Source organism: Tachyglossus aculeatus, chromosome 21 (assembly GCF_015852505.1).
Source record: "Tachyglossus aculeatus isolate mTacAcu1 chromosome 21, mTacAcu1.pri, whole genome shotgun sequence".
Classification (NCBI taxonomy): Eukaryota; Metazoa; Chordata; class Mammalia; order Monotremata; family Tachyglossidae; genus Tachyglossus; species Tachyglossus aculeatus.
The window spans coordinates 76,917,572-76,937,132 of record NC_052086.1 but is presented as its reverse complement, the minus strand read 5'-3'; the positions used below and the strand labels follow the sequence as shown (position 1 = coordinate 76,937,132).

The following is a 19,561-nucleotide window of genomic DNA, read 5'->3' as shown; positions in this document are numbered from 1 at the left end:
AACTGTGTGAGGAGAGGGTACAGTAGGCTCTGAGATTTGGTTCATGGAAACATCACAAATGGATAAACCCTTAGCAGTGACCCCATTTGAACCAGTGTCCAAAGAGAGATGGGCAAGACACGTCCTCATGTCACTGCTGGGGAGCAGCGTGGATGAGACCTAAGTGGGTCAGCACTGCTGAAGAACTCCACGTGGATTTCTTGGCACTAGGAAATGGGTTCAATGTCTCTCCTTTCCCCCACTGAAACCTGAATTGAAATTTATTTTTAATTGCATTTGTTAAATGCTTACTATGTACCAGGTACTGTTCTAAGCACTGGGGTAAATAAAAGGTAATCAGATTGGACAGAGACCATGTCCCACATGGGGCTCACAGTCTTAGTTTCCATTTTACAGGTGAGGTAACTGAGGCACAGAGAAGTCAAGTGCCTTGTCCAAGGTCACACAGCAGACAAGTGGTAGAGGGTTCTCTGTGCCTCAGTTACCCCAGCTATAAAATGGGGATTAAGGTTGTAAGCCCCATGTCAGATATGGACTATGTCCAACTCAATTATCATGCATCTGCCTCAGTGCTAAATACAGGGCCTGGCACATAGTAAGCACTTAATCATTAAAAAAATCAAGCACTTACTATATGCAGAGCACTGTACTAAGCACTTGGAAGAGTATAATGCAATATTGTTGGTAGATACAATTTCTGCCCTCAAGGAGCTTTCAATCTAGTGATGTTCATTAAGGACAAGGACAGAGGAATAGATACAGAAGATAAACAGAAATATAGGACTATGGCAAGGCTATGTCCAAGAAGGCCTGTTGATGAGTACAAAAGTGAATGTGTGAGTTTGGCAGAAAATGATCTGGGAGTCAGAGTGGACAGCAAGCTGAGCATGATTCACAGTGAAATGCAGAATTTAAGGAAGGGAGGCAGGATGTTGAGTAGGAGTACCAGTAGATGTTCAACACGTAGAAGATCATTTTTCCCTTACATTCAGTTCTTGGTAGTCCCTTTTAGAACTCTCTGTTCCCTTCTGGGGGCTATCCAACCAACAAGGGATAAGAAGTTGGAGAGGAAAGAGTGCAGAGGAGAACCACAAAGGAAAGTTTAAAGAAACTGGAGTTGTTTGACCTGATGGCTAAATGGTGACTAAATAACAGTCACGTGCTTAAAGGGTCATTAATCAGAGGCTGGAAATCAGCTGCTCCCTGTTCCTACTGAGAATAGAACCAGAGGAAATGAAGGATTTTAATCAGTCATGGCAAGGATTTTCCATCGCCGAACCTCTGGTGCCACTGTTTCTGATTCATTGTTCACATCTTTTTCCCTTTATGAAGTCCCCTCTCCTTAGGAAGCTGACCACAGCCGCTCTACCTTTAAAACTCTCAATCATTCAATCATATTTATTGAGTGCTTACTGTGTGGAGAACACTGTACTAAGCGATTTAACTCTCCTAAAAGCCACCTCTGCCAGGAGGCTTTTCTTGGCTGATTCCCCATCTCTCTGATTCTGCCACTCCATTAATTACCTTCAGCACTTATCTACATGTTAGTGTTTCATTTCACTTATTCATTTTGTTGCCCAGTTTTGTTTATCTCAGTTGCATCAGTGTTTTTCATCTTGTTGATATTGCATGTACACTCTCATGTCTGCCTGCATTCTTCGTTCCATTGTCAGTTCCTCTAGGGTAGGCCCCATGCCTTCTTTTATTTTGTCCAAGGGCATGGGAGGTGTTTTCTTCAACCAGTACATACTCGATACATGCTGATGTTGATGCTATCAAATGTTGGAATAATTGAGGTACATTGTGGTCTTGCCTTCTTTGGAGAAGGGTCGATTCTTCTCTGCCTTTTGTGATTTAATGGGGTTTCACTGGAGCCAGGGGAATAAACTCAGTGATGTTCCAAGCCTGAGGATTCTGACTGTTGTCTTTTAGAGAAGGCTAAACTCTTAGGTCGCTAAATGATAGCCAGCTGTGTGATCTTGGGCAGGTCAGTTTTCTCAACAATAAAATGGGGATTAAATAGCTGTTCTCCCTTTTCCTTAGTTTGTAATCCCCATGTAGGACAGGGATTGTGTCTTCCCCGATGATAATAATAGTGGTAATATTCAAGCACTTATTAATGTGCTAAGCACTTGCATCTGTTTATTGTTATATTGCACTCTCCCAAGCACTTAGTACAGTGCTTTGTGCATGGTAAGAACTCAATAAACATGATTGAATAAGCACTGTTTCAGCACTGGGGTAATCAGATTGGGCACAGTCCCTTTCTGAAATGGGGCTCAGAGGTAAAGGCTGAGACAGAACAGCAATTTAATCTACATTGAATGGGTGAGGAAAATGAGGCACAGCGAAGATAAGTGACTTGCTTGAGGTCACACAGCAGACAGAGGCCGGAACTAGGATTAGAATTTGGGTCTCCTCAATCAGTGGTATTTACTGAGTGCTTACTGTGTGCAAAGCACTGTACAAAGCACCTGGGAAAGTATAATGCAACAGAGTTGGTAGACATCATCCCTGCCCACAAGGAGCTTACATTCTAGAAAGGGAGGCATCCACTGAAATAAATTCAAATGGGGGAAATGACAGAGTATAACGATATAGATCTTGCGGGGTTGAGGGTGGGATGAATATCTAGTATATAAAGGGTTACGGCATAGGCGATGCTGAAGGGAGGAGAAATGAGTGTTTAGTCAGAGAAGGCCTCTTGGAGGAGGCGTGCTTTTTAGGAGGGCTTTGTAGGTGGGGAGTGTGGTGGTCTGTTGGACATAAAGGGGGAGGAAGTTCCAGGTGAGAAGGAGGAAGTGGGCAAGGGGTATGTGGTAAGAAGGAAGAGACCAAGGTACTGTGAGGAGGGTGATGTTAGAAGAGTGAAATGTGTGGGCTGGCTTGTAGTAGGAAATCAGTGAGGTAAGGTAGGAGGGGGAGAGCTGATTGAGTGCCTTAAAGCTGATGGAAAGGAGTTTCTGTTCGATGTGGAAGTGGATGGGCAATCATAGGAGGTTTTTGAAGAGTGGGGAAACTTGGACTGAATGTTTATTTAGCAAAATGATCTGGGCAACAGAGTGAAGTATAGTGAGGAGTGAAGAGACAGGAGCCAGGGAAATCTGATACAGAAGTCAACAGCAGATATAATAAGTGCTGGATCAGCATGGTAATAGTTTGCATTGAGAAGAAAGGTTGGATATAGCGATGTTGTGAAGGTAGAAGTGGCAGGATTTGGTGACAGATTGAATATGTGAGTTGGACGAGAGAGAAATCAAGGATAATGCCCAGATTATAGGGTTGTGAGTCAGGGATGAATGTGGTGTTTTATACAGTATTGTGAAAGTCATGGGGGAGGGCAGGGTTTGTTTGGGAAGACAAGGAGACCTGTGCTACTTCCAGTAAGCCAAACTGTGACCTGATTACCTTGCATTTACCCCATGGCTTGCTACAGTGCTTGGCACAGAGTAAGCACTTGAATACCACAGTGATTGTTATCTTTATTATTGAGGCCAGTTAAATGCCATTTTGGGGGTAGCAGGTTTTATGGCAGTGGAAAGAGTTTTACGGGCTATCGATGAAAATTACTTTGAATGCTAAATGTTGTTTTTTCCTTCTGAAAATATGCTCACAAAGGAGAGGGGGCTGAGGAGCACAGATAACATTTCAGGTGCCTGGGAGGAATGAGAGATGGGGCATTTGATCCATAAGGAACATTTTGACCTCAGACACAGCCATCTGGATAGAGCATGGGCCTAGGATTCAGAAGGGCCTGGATTCTAATCCTGGCTCCACCATTTGTCTGCTGTGGGACCTTGGGCAAGTCACACTCTATGCCTCAGTTACCTTATCTGGAAAATGGGGAAGCAGCGAGGTTCAGTGGAAAGAGCACAGGCTTTGGAGTCAGAGGTCAGAGGTTCAAATCCCGTCTCTGCCAATTGTCAGCTGTGTGACTTTGGGCAAGTCACTTAACTTCCGTGTGCCTCAGTTCCCTCATCTAAAATGGGGATTAAGACTGTGAGCCCCCTGTGGGGCAACCTGATCACCTTGTAACCTCCCCAGTGCTTAGAACAGTGCTTTGCATGTAGTAAGCACTTAATAAATGCCATCATTATTATTATTATGGGGATCAAGACTGTGAGCTCCAGGTGGGACAGGAACTGTGTCCAACCCAATATACTTGTAGCCCACCAGCACTTAGTACAGTGCCTGGCACAAATAAGCACTTAAAAAATGCCACAATTATTATTATTATTATTACTGTCACAGTAGAAGTAGGTACACGATAGGGGTGTGATTTGTGTGAGAGACGTCTGGTTGGATGATGAATGTGTCTGGGCAACTGGTCAGACTGACCAATCGCTGGTAGACAGGGTTGAACTAAACCTAACATGGAGTGGTGTCCCCAGTGATTGACATCTGCCAGTCACATGACACAATCTGATGCTTGTCCACCCCAGATCCATTCTTTGTCCCCCAAGCCTGCACCATGGGGCCTCTCCCCCACCCATTACCTTGGGGGCCAGCTCCAGAGGAAGGGCCTGGGTGGCCTCTACCCCCTGCCCCTTGTCATGGAATCAATCAATCAGTGGTATTTATTGAGCGCTTACTATGTGCAGAGCACCGTACTAGCGCTTGAGAGAGTAAAATATAAGAATACAGCTATCAATCTTATTTATTGAACACCTACTGTATGCAGAGCACTGTACTAAGCACCTGGGAGAGTACAGTACAACAGAATTAGCCGACATATTTCCTGCCCATAGCAGGTTTACAGTCCAGAGGGAACCTCAGAAGCCGTAGTCTTTGCCTCCAAGTAGCTTGTAACCTAGCGAGGCACGGGCTTTGGATGAGGGCACAGGTTTTGAAGCAATTACAGGCAGGTGGCTGAAGATCACTGCAGGATCCTAATAAAGCCAGAAATGACAAAGCATGGCTGCTGCATACAGCATTTGAGGGGAAGAACCGGACGACACAGAAGCAGAAGAAGCGGCTGCTCAGGGCTTATTTACGTTCTCTGCAGCAGTCCCTTCCCCCGCCTCATCTTCATTCAGAAACTGCTGAAAGGGACGGGGTGACAGGCTACAAGAGGAACTGGATTTATCTAGTCTGAGGAAGAAAGACTGGGGGTGGGGTAATAATAATAATACTAATTGTTATTGTCAGTATTATTATGGTATGTGTTAAGTGCTTGCTCCGTGCAAAGTGCTGGAGTAGGTACAGGATAATCCAGTCAGGCACAGTCCCTGCCCCTCAACATGAGGCTCACAGTCTCAATAGGAGGGAGAACAGGTATTTTAATCCCCATTTTGTAGATGAGGAAACTGAAGCATTGAGAAGTTAAGTGACTTACCCCAGGTCGTACAGCAGGCAAATGGCAGTGGGATGGGAGTTAATCACTCCATATAAGATTATAAAGGGAGTAGATTGAAGTGGTGTTTCCTCTGAGGACTGGACCAGAGAGCAAAGGCATAAAATACTGCTATAGAGACTTGTGTTCTGGCCCTCTAGACTGTAAACTCATTATGGCTGGGGAACAGGTCTACCAACTCTTGTTATACTCTTCCATATGCTTAGTACAGGAGGCCTTTTCTGACTAAGTGCTCATTTCCTCTTCTCCCGCCCTCTTCTTCCTTCCCTTGATTTGCTCCCTTTATTCACCCCTCCCTCAGCCCCAAATCACCTATGCACATATCCATAATTTATTTATGTATATTAATGTCTGTCCCCCACTCCAAACTGTAAGCTCCCTGTGGGCAGGGAGTGTGTCTACCAACTCTGTCATTTCATACTCTTCCAAGTGCAGTGCTCTGCATGCAGTGAGACTGTAAGCTGGTTGTGGGCAGGGAATATTTCTGTTATATTGTATTTTGCTCTCCCAAGCACTTAGTACAGTGGTCTGCACACAGTTAGCGCTCAGTAAATACGATCGACTGGCTCAATAAATATGATTGATTGATAACTCTGTAAAGAGTAACTGCTCAATAAATAGAGTGATTGATCGATCCAGGGTCTCTGACCCCGGAGAGTGGAAAGATGAGGACAGATAACTGGGATAATCGAGGGTGTTGTCCTGCCAGTGGTTTGGATTGGATGAGTGCCCAACCCTCTAATCCAGCAATTCTCTCCCCGTCTGCTGTGTGTCTGGAGCAATCCCAGCATGGGAAAATGAGGCCTCTCTCAGCCTCCAAATGAATATCAAGTTTAGCTGCAATCAACCAGGGCCAAACTGTTCTCTAAATTATTTACTACCAGGTGACATTTTCCTCATGACTCCGGCAAGTGGGATGGAGGTGTTTCATCACCTCCATACTTCAAAATGACATTTGCTTCTCACAATGTCACCGAGCAGGTGGCGGAGCCGGAGACATTATGTGTCATTCGGCTAGAGAGATGATTACTGATCAGGTCTGCCTAAATCCTGCTGATTACTGGACTTCGGTCTCATCACCCTGACGTCATCCATAAGGCCTCAGGTGCTGGGTCATTTCCGAGTCTTTGGCTGAAAGCAAACTGGGGGCAGGAGTGTCAATTTAATACAAAAAAATAAATCTATCTCTAGTGGAAGCTGGCAAGCTGATTTGAGCAGTGAGCTTTAGGATAGAATCTCATTTCCCCAGGCCTGGTTCTAAGGGGAGGGCAGAGTTCAAAATGTATTCAACTTGTACTTCCCAAGCGCTTAGTACAGTGCTCTGCATACAGTAAGCGCTAAATAAATACGATTGAATGAATGAATGAATGAATGAATTCCTTTGGGTTCAGCTGATCCATTGATTTGCTTAGTTTCCATACTGTAAAGACTTGGCACTGAAGATGGATTTCCCAAAATATTGGTGAGGAGGCAGAAGCTGGAAGAAAAACTGCAGTCTATTTAGCATTTTGATAGAAATTTTTATTTGTTCACACCCACAGCTTCTTCCCACTCCTCTTCTTCTTATCATCATTATCATCTCAATCATTATCACAAATTTACTGAGCTCCCACTTGGGACACAACAGTGTGGTTGGCACTAGAATTCATTCATTCATTCAATCATATTTATTGAGCGCTTACTGTGTACAGAGGACTGTACTAAGCACTTGGGAAGTACAAGTTGGCAACATATAGAGAAGGTCCCTACTCAACAATGGGCTCACAGTCTAGAAGGGGGAGACAGACAACAAAACAAAACATGTGGACAAGTGTCAAGTCCTCAGAATAAATAGAAGTAAAGTTTGAGGCACATCATTAACAAAATAAATAGAATAGTAAATATGTACAATTAAGAATAGAATAGAATAACAATAGAATCACAGCCTTATTTCTTTCAGGTCTGGTAGCTTTCCGTTTGTTGTGTGGCACCCATGCCATGCAGCACTGTGGGTGGAAATCTAGGCGGCCAAATTCCCTCACTTCAAATTCATCTTTATCCTCCTATAACTCTGCCCTGGGTTCTACTCAGGAACACAACTTCTCCCCTCTCTTTGACTACCATGCCAGTTGCCCCCCATCATCTGTTTGAGACCTTTAACTCCCTCCTGAAACCCCAAGTGCCCCCGAACCTCATAAATCGTGACTCAAATCTGATTTATTCAATCTGTCACCAAGTCCGCTCGGTTCTACCTTCACAACATTGCTAAAATCCGCCCTTTCTTCTCCATCCAAACTGCTACCGTGCTGATCCAAGCACTTATCCTATCCTGCCTTGACTACTGCATCTGCCTCCTCACTGACCTCCTGGCCTTCTGTCTCTCCCCACTCCAATCCAAATTTTACTCTGTGACATGGATCATTTATCAACAAAAACATTCAGTTCATGTCTCCCCACTCAAGAACCACCAGTGGTTGTCCATTCACCTCCACATCAAACAGAAACTCATTACCATTGGCTTTAAAGCATTTCATCAGTTCACCCCACCTTACTTTATTTTACTAATCTCCCTCTACAGCCCAGCCCGCACATTCCACTCGGCTAGCACCAGAATATTCACTCTCAATCTCACTGCCAGCCCATTTCCTATATTATTCCCCTAGCCTGGAACTCCCTCCCCCTCCATATATGCCAGACCACCACTCTCTCCACCTTCAAGCATTACTACGGTCACATCTCCTCCAAGACACCTTCCCCGATTAAACCCTCTTTTCCCAGACTCTCTCTCTCTCTCCCGCGTCTTCTATGCACTTCAATCTGTGAACTTTGGACACTTGATATTCGTCCTACCCCCAACCTACAGCACTTATGTACATAACTTTAAATTATATTTTATAAGTTATTCATTCATATTAATGTCTGTCTCTGCCTCTAGACTATAAGCTTATTATGGGCAGGGAATATGTCTGCTAAATCTGTTGTACTGTACTCTTCCAAGTGCTTAGTACAGTGCTCTGCACATAGTAAGCGCTCAATAAATACAATTAACTGATTAATTAATTGATGACCTTGCCAAATATTTTGTTGAGAACATCAAAATCATCAGACATGAGTTCCATAAAATTTCACTATCACCTCCCCAACTCCCTCCCATCTTCACAACCACTCTTGGCCTTCTCTGCCATCTCTCAAGAGATTTTCCATCTGCTTAAAAATTCTGCCCCTTCCTTCAGAGACTCTGACCCCATCCCTTCTCACCTTCTAAAAAAACACTTGCACCCACTCTTCTTTCCTCCCTGATTGCTGTCTTCCACTGTTCTTCTCTGGTGGCTTTCTACTTACTGTACCTCAGTCTCATCTATCTCACCACCGACCTCTTGCCCACATCATGCCTCTGGCTTGGAATACCCTCCCTCTTCATAACCAACGGATGAACACTTTCCCCACTTTTAAAGCCTTATTAAAAGCTCTTCTCCTCCAAGAGGACTTCCCAGTCTACATTTCCTCTTCTCCCACTACCTCCTGCATTGCCCTTGCACTTGGATTTGCACCATTCATTCGCCCCTCCCTCAGCCCCACAGCACAAATGTATATATCCGTAAATTATTAATTTATATTAATGTCTGTATCCCCCTCTAGACTGTAAGCTTGTTGTGGGAAGGGAACGTATCCACCAACTCTGTTATGTGTACTCTTCCAAGTAAGTGCTCAATACATAGTCATTGGTTGATTAACTGATTTCTCTTCTCCAACTTCAAGCATTTCCAAGTGCCCCCCAATCCTAAAGAAATTGCATTCCCATTACCCCATCCAGCTCTCATCTCCTCTCCCTCCTTCAATTCCTATTCAAACGCCTTGGGTGTTTGGAATCACTTCCACTCCAACTTCCTTTTTTGACCCTCTAACAATCCAGTTTCTACGCCCTTCAGTCCAATGAAACCACTCTTTCCAAAGTCACCAATAACCTCTTCCTTGCACAACTGAACGGATTCTACTCCATTCTAATCCTTTCTGACCTCTCAGCTACCTTCGACACTGTGGACCACTCCTTCATTCTGGAAACACTATCAAACCTTAGTTTCTTTGATACAGTCTTCTCCTACCTCTCCTTCTACCTTTCCGCCCACTCTTTCTTGGTCCCTTCTGTCAGTTTTTCCTCTCCCTCCCATTGTCTAGCTGCGGGTACTTGTAAAGGCTCAGTTCTATCAGAGAGTTTAACCACTCTCACGGCATCTTTAAAAAAAATGGTATTTGTTAAGCACTTGTGTCAAACACTGTTCTAAGCCCTGGAGTAGATAGAAGCTAATTAGGTTGGATGTAGTCCACGTCCCACATGAGGCCCACAGTCTAAGTAACTACCAACTACCAACTCTTCAACTATCAACCCTATGTGGATAATTCCCAAAACTACCTCACAAGCCCTGACCTCTCTTCTTGTCTACAATTTCCCACCTCTTCTTGCCTCCAGGAAATCTCTACCTGGATGTTCCTAAAGCTCAGCATGTCCAGTACTGAACTCCTCATTTTTCCTCCCTGAATCCTCTCCTCCACCTGACTTTTCCATCACAGTTGACAACACCACTGTTGTCCCCATTTCTGAGTCCATAACCTTGGTGCTAATCATTGATTCCTCCTTTCCTTTCATCCCCCATATTCAGTCTGGCATCAAATTCTGCTTGTTCTTCCTCAGAAATTTCCAGACCCTGTCCCTCTCTCTCCATCCTAATGGTCATCATGTGAGGGGGTTGTAACATCTTCAGCTACGTGAGCACTCTGAGTGAAGAAGCAGGGAAGAGGAGAAAAACTGACGATCAATCATATTTATTTATTAAGCATTACTGTGTGCAGTGCACTGTACTCAGCGTTTGGGAGAATATGACACAACAGTATAACACATACATTCCCTGTCAGTCAGTCAACTGTATTTATTGAGCGCTGCGCAGAGCGCTGTACTGTTTGGGACAGCACAATATAATAATAAACAGATACATTCTCTGGCTCCAGTGAGCCACAGTCTAGAGGATCATGATTCAGACTCAGGATCTCCCTGTTCCATGGGGTAACAGGACTGCATGGACTTGGGAAAAACCATGGGTCCCACTCGGATATACTCAAACTGCTCCTTTCCCCTGCCCTTCTAGTAATCATAATAATAATAATAATAATGGCATTTATTAAGTGCTTACTATGTGTAAAGCACTGTTCTAAGCACTGGGGAGGTTACAAGGTGATCAGGTTGTCCCATGGGGGACTCACAGTCTTAATCCCCATTTTACAGATGAGGGAACTGAGGCACAGAGAAGTGAAGAGACATGCCCAAAGTCACACAGCTGACAATTGGCGGTGCCGGGGTTTGAACCCATGACCTCTGACTCCAAAGCCTGGGCTCTTTCCACTGAGCCATGCTGCTTATCTACCTTCCTACTTCAGACAAGAGGCCATACTGGTACTGCTGCTGAATCACAGTTGGTTCTGGGCTGGTCACGCTGGCACTGTTTGCCCTCCACTCAGCCTAAAACCTTCCCCCCAACTTCACATCCAATAGACTAGTACTCTCTCCATGTTCAAAACCCTACTAAAATCATATCTCTTCCTGTAAGCCTTTTCTGACTAATCTCCCATCTCCCCACACTAGTCTCCCCCTGTACTGAATCACCAATGCACTTTTAGTTTGAAGCAGTGTGGTCTAGTGAAAAGAGGGTAGGCCTGGAGCTGGGTCAGAGGAGCTGGATTCTAATCTCTGCTCTGCCATTTGTCTCCTGCATGTGACTTTGGGCAAGTCACTTACTTCTCTATGCCTCAATTCCCCTCTCTGTAAAATGGGGATTAAAGCTATGAGCCCATGTGTGTCATGGACTGTGTCTATCCTGATTAGCTCGTATATACTTCGGTGCTTCGGTATCTACTTCGGTCCCAGCCTGGACCATGCTGGGCAGCAGCAACACGGAAGAATCGAGGGCGGAGACTCGAGTTTACTGTGTGGAAGGTGGCAAAGGTAAACCACTTCCCTACAGTTGTCTACAGTTGTCATTTCTGTCTACATATAATGCTTTAGCCGGGCTGGCACGCTGGTCTCTGTGGCCGTCAAGGTGGGACCTTGGCTATTGCTTTTATTACTTCCACCATGCCAGTTTGCTCCCTTTTCCTCTGGTTAGAGCCACGTTCAGGCTTTGGGTTGGTAATGGCTCAATGGCATAAGACCAGACAGTGCCTGGCATACAGTAAGCACTTAACAAATACCATTAAGAAAAAGGTTTGTATTCCCTAGGCACGTATGTCCATATCTTTGTACTTGATTGCTTCCCCTATCAATCAGTTGTATTTATTGAGGGTTTTCTGTGTGCAAAACACTGTACTAAGTGCTTGGGAGAGTTACAGTATAACAATATGATCGATGGATAGGGTTGAAGACACTAGGTAATCTCCCATTTGTCTTTACCCATTCATAGCATAGCTGAGAAGCAGCATGGTTTAGTGGAAAAAGCCCAGGCTTGGGAGTCAGAGAATGTGGATTCTAATCCTGGTTTTGCCACTAGTCTATGTGTGACCTTAGGCAAGCTGCTTAACTTCTCTGTGCTTCAATTACCTCATCTGTAAAATGGGGATTAAGAGTGTGAGCCCCACGAGGGACAACCTGATTACCCGGTATCTATCCCAGCATTTAGAAGGGTGCATGGCACATAGTAAGTGCTTAACAAATACCATTATTAGTAGTAGTATTGTTAGTGCTATGCACACAGTAAGACCTAAATAAATACCATTGATTGAGAGGATAATAGGAGACCAAATTTAGTCATAAACTGGCTTTCAGTGCAGTGAGAGGAGTTTCAGGGGAAATCAGACACTGTTGTCTGGGGAGGGAAGGGAAGGAAGATTCCTTTAATGAAGAGGAAAGGATCATTAGTGTTTTGGCATGGACTTGTCCGTACATTCAGTTTAGGGGAGTGTACAGGCTCAGGACAGTGGATTTGAGGGAGCAGTTCACAGAATCCCTCAGAGGACTAAAATCAGCCCGAGTCCCTTGGGTGCCAAGAAGTTGGCAAGTAGTTCTGTCTGGTTCAGTCTACAAGGCCTCTGCTCTGTCAGAAATTGCTCCACAGACTCTTGCCTCTTCTCAGGGGACTCTAGATTGAGATGGCTTCCCAGATGTGCATTAGAGTCACAGACCAGGAAATCCAGATGTGAGGCTGACATTTACCCCCTTCTTTTCCTTCTTCCCTCCTCCCTCTCTTCTTCCTTAATAATAATTGTGGTATTTGTTAAGCGTTTGCTATGTGCCAAGCACTGTACTAAACCCTGGAATATAATAATAATTCTGGTATTTATTAAGCACTTACTATATGCCAGGAACTTTTCTAAGCACTGGGGTAGATACAAGGTAATCGGGTTGGACACAGTCCCTGTCCCACATGGGGCTCACAGTCTTAATCCCCATTTTATAGATGAGAGAACTGAGGCACAGAGAAGTTAAGTGACTTGCCTAAGGTCATACAGCAGACAAGAGGCAGAACTGGGATTAGAACCCATGACCTTCTGACTCCCGGGCCCATGCTCTATCCACCAAGCCACACTGCTTCTCTAGTAGACACAAGATAACCAGATCCTGTATGGGGCTCACAAGGAGGGAGAACAGGTATTGGTTCCCCATTTTGTAGATGAGGGAACTGAGGTCCAAAGAAGTTGAGATGTGCCCAAGGTCACACAGGAGGCAAGTGGTAGAACTGAGATTAGAACTCAGGTCCTCCGATTTCCAGGCCCATGCTCTATCCACTGGGTCATGCTGCTTCCTTCCCTTCATCTGTTGAAGGTTGATTCTTCACTGAGGTCACCAGTTCCATTGCCCTAATGCAAGTGTAGCTGGATAACAACCATAAAGCAATATGTGTTGAATGAGTCAGGTGACCGTTCTCTCCCCTGACCCTCAGCCTTCTTTCATTCATTTATTCAGTCATACTTATTGAGCGCTTACTGTGTGCAATATAACAATAAATAGACATATTCCCTGCCCACAAATAGCTTACAGTCTAGAGGACAAGGTTACAGTTTCTTTCGTGCCAGCTTTACAATTGGGAGGCTCGAGGCAGGGAGGCAATGCCCCACGTTCAGGCGGCTTAAATGAGATTTCCATAATATGGAGGAGGATGGAGGGGGCTGAGCAGAGAGACACACACCCTAATCTGGGAGGAAATTCTCATTTAATAATAAAAAGAAGTGGGATATTGGTGGGGCATGCCAACACCTCCTCCCCCCACCCCTGCCACACCTTTTGGGGGTTCAGCTCAGAGCTATGTGAGTAAAGATTGCTCTCATTTAATGACATTTCCTGTGTTCTCTCTTCCCTTTACTGCACATTCAGGGTCCTGAGCATGTAAATGCTTATACAGCCGGAGTGGCTGACTGCCTGGGGTAATAGTCTCATTAATCTCTGTTGTTCCCTAGCTTCAAAATAAGTAGTTGCTGAATCATAAAGTTTAAGGTGCAGGGCCTACTGGTTGACCCCATTTCAGGGAGGATGTCAGCATCAATGTCCTTGAAAATGGGGAGTGTAGGAAGAGAGATTCTCCTTTACTCCCTTTTGGAGACATTTGACGGGGCCTACAAGACTCCTAAAGGAACGAGACACCTGTGATTTCCAAAGGTATAACAGACACAAATCAATCTTGCAGACAGGCTCAAAATTTCTAGCAACTCTAGCCATTTTTGTCAACCTGTACATTTTCCTGCCCTCCCCAACTCTTCTGTATGCTAGCTTTTCTAGTTAGAAGGTTACACCCCCAAAAAGAAGAGAATTCCGAGTTTCCGGGCCTGAGGGATGAGACAAGTCACAGCAGTGAGTAGGAGCCAGCACCAGGGCTAGGTTTTCTGTTTTTATTATAATTCAGACTATAATTTCTCTTTGGCTCTGTCCCGTGTTAATTATCGAGAGTATTAAAGGAAAAAATCCTCAGGAACCTTGGCATTCATTCCCATTTCACAGATGGAAATACAGAGGGTAAGCCTAGACATGACTCATATTGAAACAACAACAAAAAACCCTCTCCAAATCCCAGTGTTTGCATTTTAATAATTACTGTTTCCTAGGAGAAGCCCTGCTTTGAGACCATTTTTGAGTATTTGTTCCTTAGGTGGCTCCTCACCACCGGCTTTAAAGCATTCAATCACCTTGCCTCATCCTACCTCAACTCGCTAACTCTCCTTCTACAACCCAGCCTGCACACTTCACTCCTCTAATGCTAAACGTTCTCACCGTACCTTGCTGTCATCCAACACGCCACTTACCTCTTGCTCATGTCCTGCCTCAGGCCTGTAACACCCTCCCTCCTCATATTTGACCAACAGTGACTCTCCACCACTTCAAAGCTTTATTGAAGGCACATTCATTTGTTCATTCAATCGTATTTATTGAGTGCTTACCGTGTGCAGTGCACTGTACTAAGCTCTTGGAAAGTATAATTTGGCAACAGATAGAGACAATCCCTACCCAACGACAGGCTCACATCTTCTCCAAGAGGCCTACCCTGACTAAGCACTCTTTTCCTCTTCTCCCACTCCTTTCTGTGTCACCCTGACTTGCTCCCTTTATTCACCCTTCCTCCCAGCACCACAGCATTTATGTATATATCTTTAATTTATTTATTTATATTACTGCTTCTCTCCCCCTCTAGACTGTAAGTTTACTGTGGGCAGGAAATGTGTTTTTTGTTGTACTGGACTCTCCCAAGCACTTAGTACAGTACTTTGCATGCAGTAAGTGCTCAATAAATGCGATTGAATGAATAAATAAATGAAATTAACTTAGTGATCTGGCTTACAGCTTATCCACCTGAGTCTCTAAGACTCCACAGTGGGGCCATTGTGGCCAGTTCAGTCTCACCTGCCTGGTCACAGCCAAAGCTACAATGCTCTAGCCAGGCTGGCATGCTGGTGTCTGTGGCTGTCAAAGATCAGAAGCAGCAGATGAAGGCTGACATCCATGCTTGCATCATAGTGTTGGAAGATCAACAGAATCAGCCTTAAATGCCATTTTCTGTAATATCTAGAGCCTATTTAAAAGGCTTTAGGTGAAAGTCAAAACACGAACAAAGGGCAATGTCAGGTGGGACCTTGGCTATTGCTTTTATTCCTTCCACCACCCCAGTTTTCTCCCTTTTCCTCTGTTTCTGCATTTAGGTGTGCAGTGGCTTCATCTCTGTGTTCTCAGTGGCTGGGGCATGTGGGGATCAAAAACTCACCTTAAACCACTTCCATTTTACAAGGAGCCTGCTGGGGGGTTCCAAGAGTAAAAGGAAACCAGCAACGCAGCCAGAAAATCCAAACCAAATGAAAGGGAGCAATCATTTCATTTGGACTTTTTATTGCAATTAATCCCATCTCTTCAACGATCCAAAAAATTAGTAAGTGTAATGAGGTCTGCAACCTGCATCTGTAGCGAGGAGCAAATGTGTGCTTGGGGCAGGTTTACCCATCTAAAGAGGTGGACCAGTAGTTTGAAAGGTGACTCTGTAGATAGTCTGTAAAATAATATATTTTCATGCTTTTGAAATGGTGAGGGAATTTGGAGGAGGCGGGGGAAGAGGAAGAGAGATCATTTCTGCCGGATGTAACATCCAGGCTGGAATGGAAACCGGAGGGGGTGGGGGTGGGGGCTTCCTGATCTAAGGTCCTTTCCTCCACCCCTCCACCCTCCACCCTCTGCTCCCTACCCCAACCTCCGTCCTCACCCCCGCTGGTCTAATTTGGTATGTTTTTTCAGCAGAACAGGATGACGATGGAAAGAGACAAGAACAGAAATGTCTTCACTAGGAAACAAATCCTTTATTTATGAGGATAAATTATTTTCAAGTAAATTGATCAAGTTCTGCCCTGTCCTCAGCATTCTGTCCCTGGACCATGCCCCTCTCTGACAGGTCTAACAATCTTCTTCCCCTGACATATGTAGAGGTGGTGGGTCGGGGAGAGATGTGAAGAGGAAAGAAAAGTAAGGGGGGTGGCACCCTGTTTTCTGGGGGGGCTTTCTGGGCAAAGTCCCTTTTTGTTCATTGGGTAAAATGTCTCTGAACCTAGGGTTGTTATTGACAGAATGCAAGGCTACCAAAACTTCACTGGTCTTCTGACTAGAGGGGTCTATGTCACAGAGAGCTGGCTCCTTAAGTAGCTAGAAACCCTCTGTCAGGTGCGGTTTTTATGTAATAATCATCATAATAATAATTGTGGTATACGTTAAATGCTTACTATGTGTCAAGCACTTTGCTAAGTGCTAGGGTAGATACAAGATAATCAGGTTGGCCAGAGTCTCTGTCTCATTTAAGGCTCACAGTCTTAATCCCCATTTTACAAATAAGGTAGCTGAGGCATAGAGAAGTCAAGTGACTTGCCCAAGGTCACACAGCAAACAAGTGGTGGAACTGGGGTCAGAACCCAGATCTTGCTGACTCCCAGGCATGTGCTCTTTCCACAGGAGCCAAGGAGAGAAGGGTATGTATGAATTCATTCATTCATTCAATCATATTTATAGAGCACTTACTGTGTGCAGAGCACTGTACTCGGTGCTTGGGAAGTACAATTCAGCAAGAAATAGAGACAATCTCTGCCCACAATGGGCTCACAGTCTAGAAGGGAGGAGACAGACAACAAAACAAGTAAACAGGCATCAGTATCATCATTATAAATAGATAGAATTATATATATATAATGTCATTAATAAAAATGAATATAATTATTATCATAAATATGTACATATATACACAAGTGCTGTGGGGTGGGGAGGGGGGTTAGAGCAAAGGGAGCCAGTCGAGGTGATGGGGGGAGCAGAGAAAAAGGGGCGCTTAGTCTGGGAATGCGTAGTCTGCATGTGTATAACTATATATTAGAATGGCTTGAGAATCAAGATGTGACCAACCCTGCACCCATTACAGACTGAGAAACATTTCCACAACAGAAATAAGCCAGAAGGTTGTATCCCAAGCCAGCATCCTCGGAAAATTGCTGGCTGCCTGGGTTGCTTGTTTGGCCAGGTTTCTCTTTAAAAAAAAAAATTATGGTATCTGTTAAGAGCTTTCTATGTGCCAGGCACTGTACTAAGTGCTGGGGTACATACAAGGTATTCAGGTTGGACACAGTCCATGTCCCACATGGGACTCAAGGTTTTAATTCCAATTTTACAAATGAGGGAACTGAGGGACATAAGGGGAGTCATTTGTTTCTCATCTTTCTGCTGCACTGGTTGCTGCCTAATTGCTAAGTCTCTCTTCTGGAGAAGCAGCGTGGCTGAGTGTAAAGAGCATGGGCTTCGGAGTCAGAGGTGTTGGGTTCAAATCCCGACTCTGCCAACTGTCAGCTGTGTGACTTTGGGCAAGTCACTTAACTTCTCTATGCCTCAGTTCCCTCATCTGTAAAATGGGGATTCATTCATTCATTCAATCATATTTATTGAGTGCTTACTGTGTGCAGAGTACTGTACTAAGTGCTTGGGAAGTACAAGTTGGCAACATATAGAGACGGTCCCTACCCAACAGCGGGCTCACAGTCTAGAAGGGGGAGACAGACAACAAAATGAAACATATTAACAAAATAAAATAAATAGAATTAATATGTACAAGTAAAATAAATAGAGTAATAAATATGTACAGACATATATACATATATACAGGATTAAAGCTGTGAGCCCCCCGCGGGACAACCTGATCACCTTGTAACCTCCCCAGCACTTAGAACAGTGCTCTGCACATAGTAAGCGCTTAACAAATACCATCATTATTATTATTGTTGTGCCCCAAATACTTTGGAAACTTTTCATTCAAGGTCAGGGGTTAGTTTCAGGGGGTGAAAGGGGGAGAGAGAGGGAGGGGGAAAGAGCGATGAGAGAGAGGGAGACAAGGAGAGAGAGGAAGACTAAGACTCCAAGATAACCGGAAGTAGATTGGGAGACCTCTAGACTGTAAGCTCACTGGGGCAGGGAATGTGTATACCAACTCTGTTACACTGTACTCTCCCAAGCGCTTTGACCCCATCTCAGAGTCGCACCTGGAGAGTTTCCAGTACTCTACCAGTCTCGGCTATGGGAGGGAGAGTCAAGCAGAGTCATACCCATTCCATTCCTAGCTTGGCCAGTGACTAGAGAGTAGAAGGCCATCTGCTACGAGTCAAAACTCACCCATGCTGGGCAGCAGCAGCATGGGAGAGAGTCAAAGGTGGAGATTCGAGTTTACTGCACGGAAGGTGGCAACGGTAAACCATTCTGGATTTTTACCAAGAAAACTCTATGGATACACTACTAGAACAATTGCAGATGGAGAGAGAGGTGTTCTGGGAGAGATGTGTCTGTGGTGTCACTACGGGTCAGAAACAACTTGACAGCATAAGAAAAGAAGCGCTTAGTACAGTGTTCTGTATACAGTAAGTGCTCAGTAGGTACTGCTGATTGAGTGATTAAGGGAAGGGATGCTGTAATGAGTCAAGGTACTAACAACCCCAGTGAATGTGATAAAATAGACAAATCTTGCTCAACTGGTCTGGGAATCCCTCATCCCCGAAAACGTGAAGTCAGAACCTCAGTACTCCAGATCACGAGGCAACAATGTGACATGAGAGAAATAGAGGGAGATTGAGGTGGCTCTTCCACCGACACATGAGGTACCAGTGCAGTCTTTTTAAGGGAGGTTTTCCGAAGGACCTAGAAACTCTCTGACTGTTGCTTGTGAGCTTGGTGAAGAAAACAGTGATTACCCTGCTTGGTGCCCGAGGCAGAGACCTAAGAAGTTAAATTGAGTTGCCCAGTCAACCTAAACTAATTCTTTCTGCACTTTGGGGTGAATCATTGATGGGATGTGTGTAGGCCTGTGTGTGAGCCCTACTTGCAGAGAGGAAGTTCCTCAACCTCCCGAGGGATTAAATTTTCACTTAGGAAGGTCCATTAGCGCCTCAGAATGGCTGACAGCAGGCATCAGGCCGGGACCATATTGCTGAGAATTGGATGTGGCTTTTACAGGGAAAACGGAAGATGTCTTTTGTGATTTGACAAGCAGTATTACCTAATGGAAAGAGCACAGGCCTGGGGGTTGGAGGACCTGTGTTCTAATCCCAGCTCTTCCACTTGTCTGCCATGTAACCTTAGGAAAGTCATTTAACTTTTCAGTGCCTCAATTTCCTCATCTGTAAAATGGGGATTCAATGCCTGTTCTTCCTCCTTGGACTCTGAACATTATAGCTGTGGGACAGAGACTACATCTA

At 44.7% G+C, this 19,561-nt stretch overlaps 1 non-coding gene across 1 annotated transcript; it reads left to right on the top strand.

The window, feature by feature from the left end:
• Nucleotides 1-18,337: 18,337 nt before the first annotated feature.
• LOC119943103 lies at nucleotides 18,338-18,475 on the top strand. The gene has a single exon (XR_005455584.1). It is a non-coding gene; the product is annotated as a small nucleolar RNA SNORA7 (small nucleolar RNA).
• The last annotated feature ends 1,086 nt before the right edge of the window (nucleotides 18,476-19,561 follow it).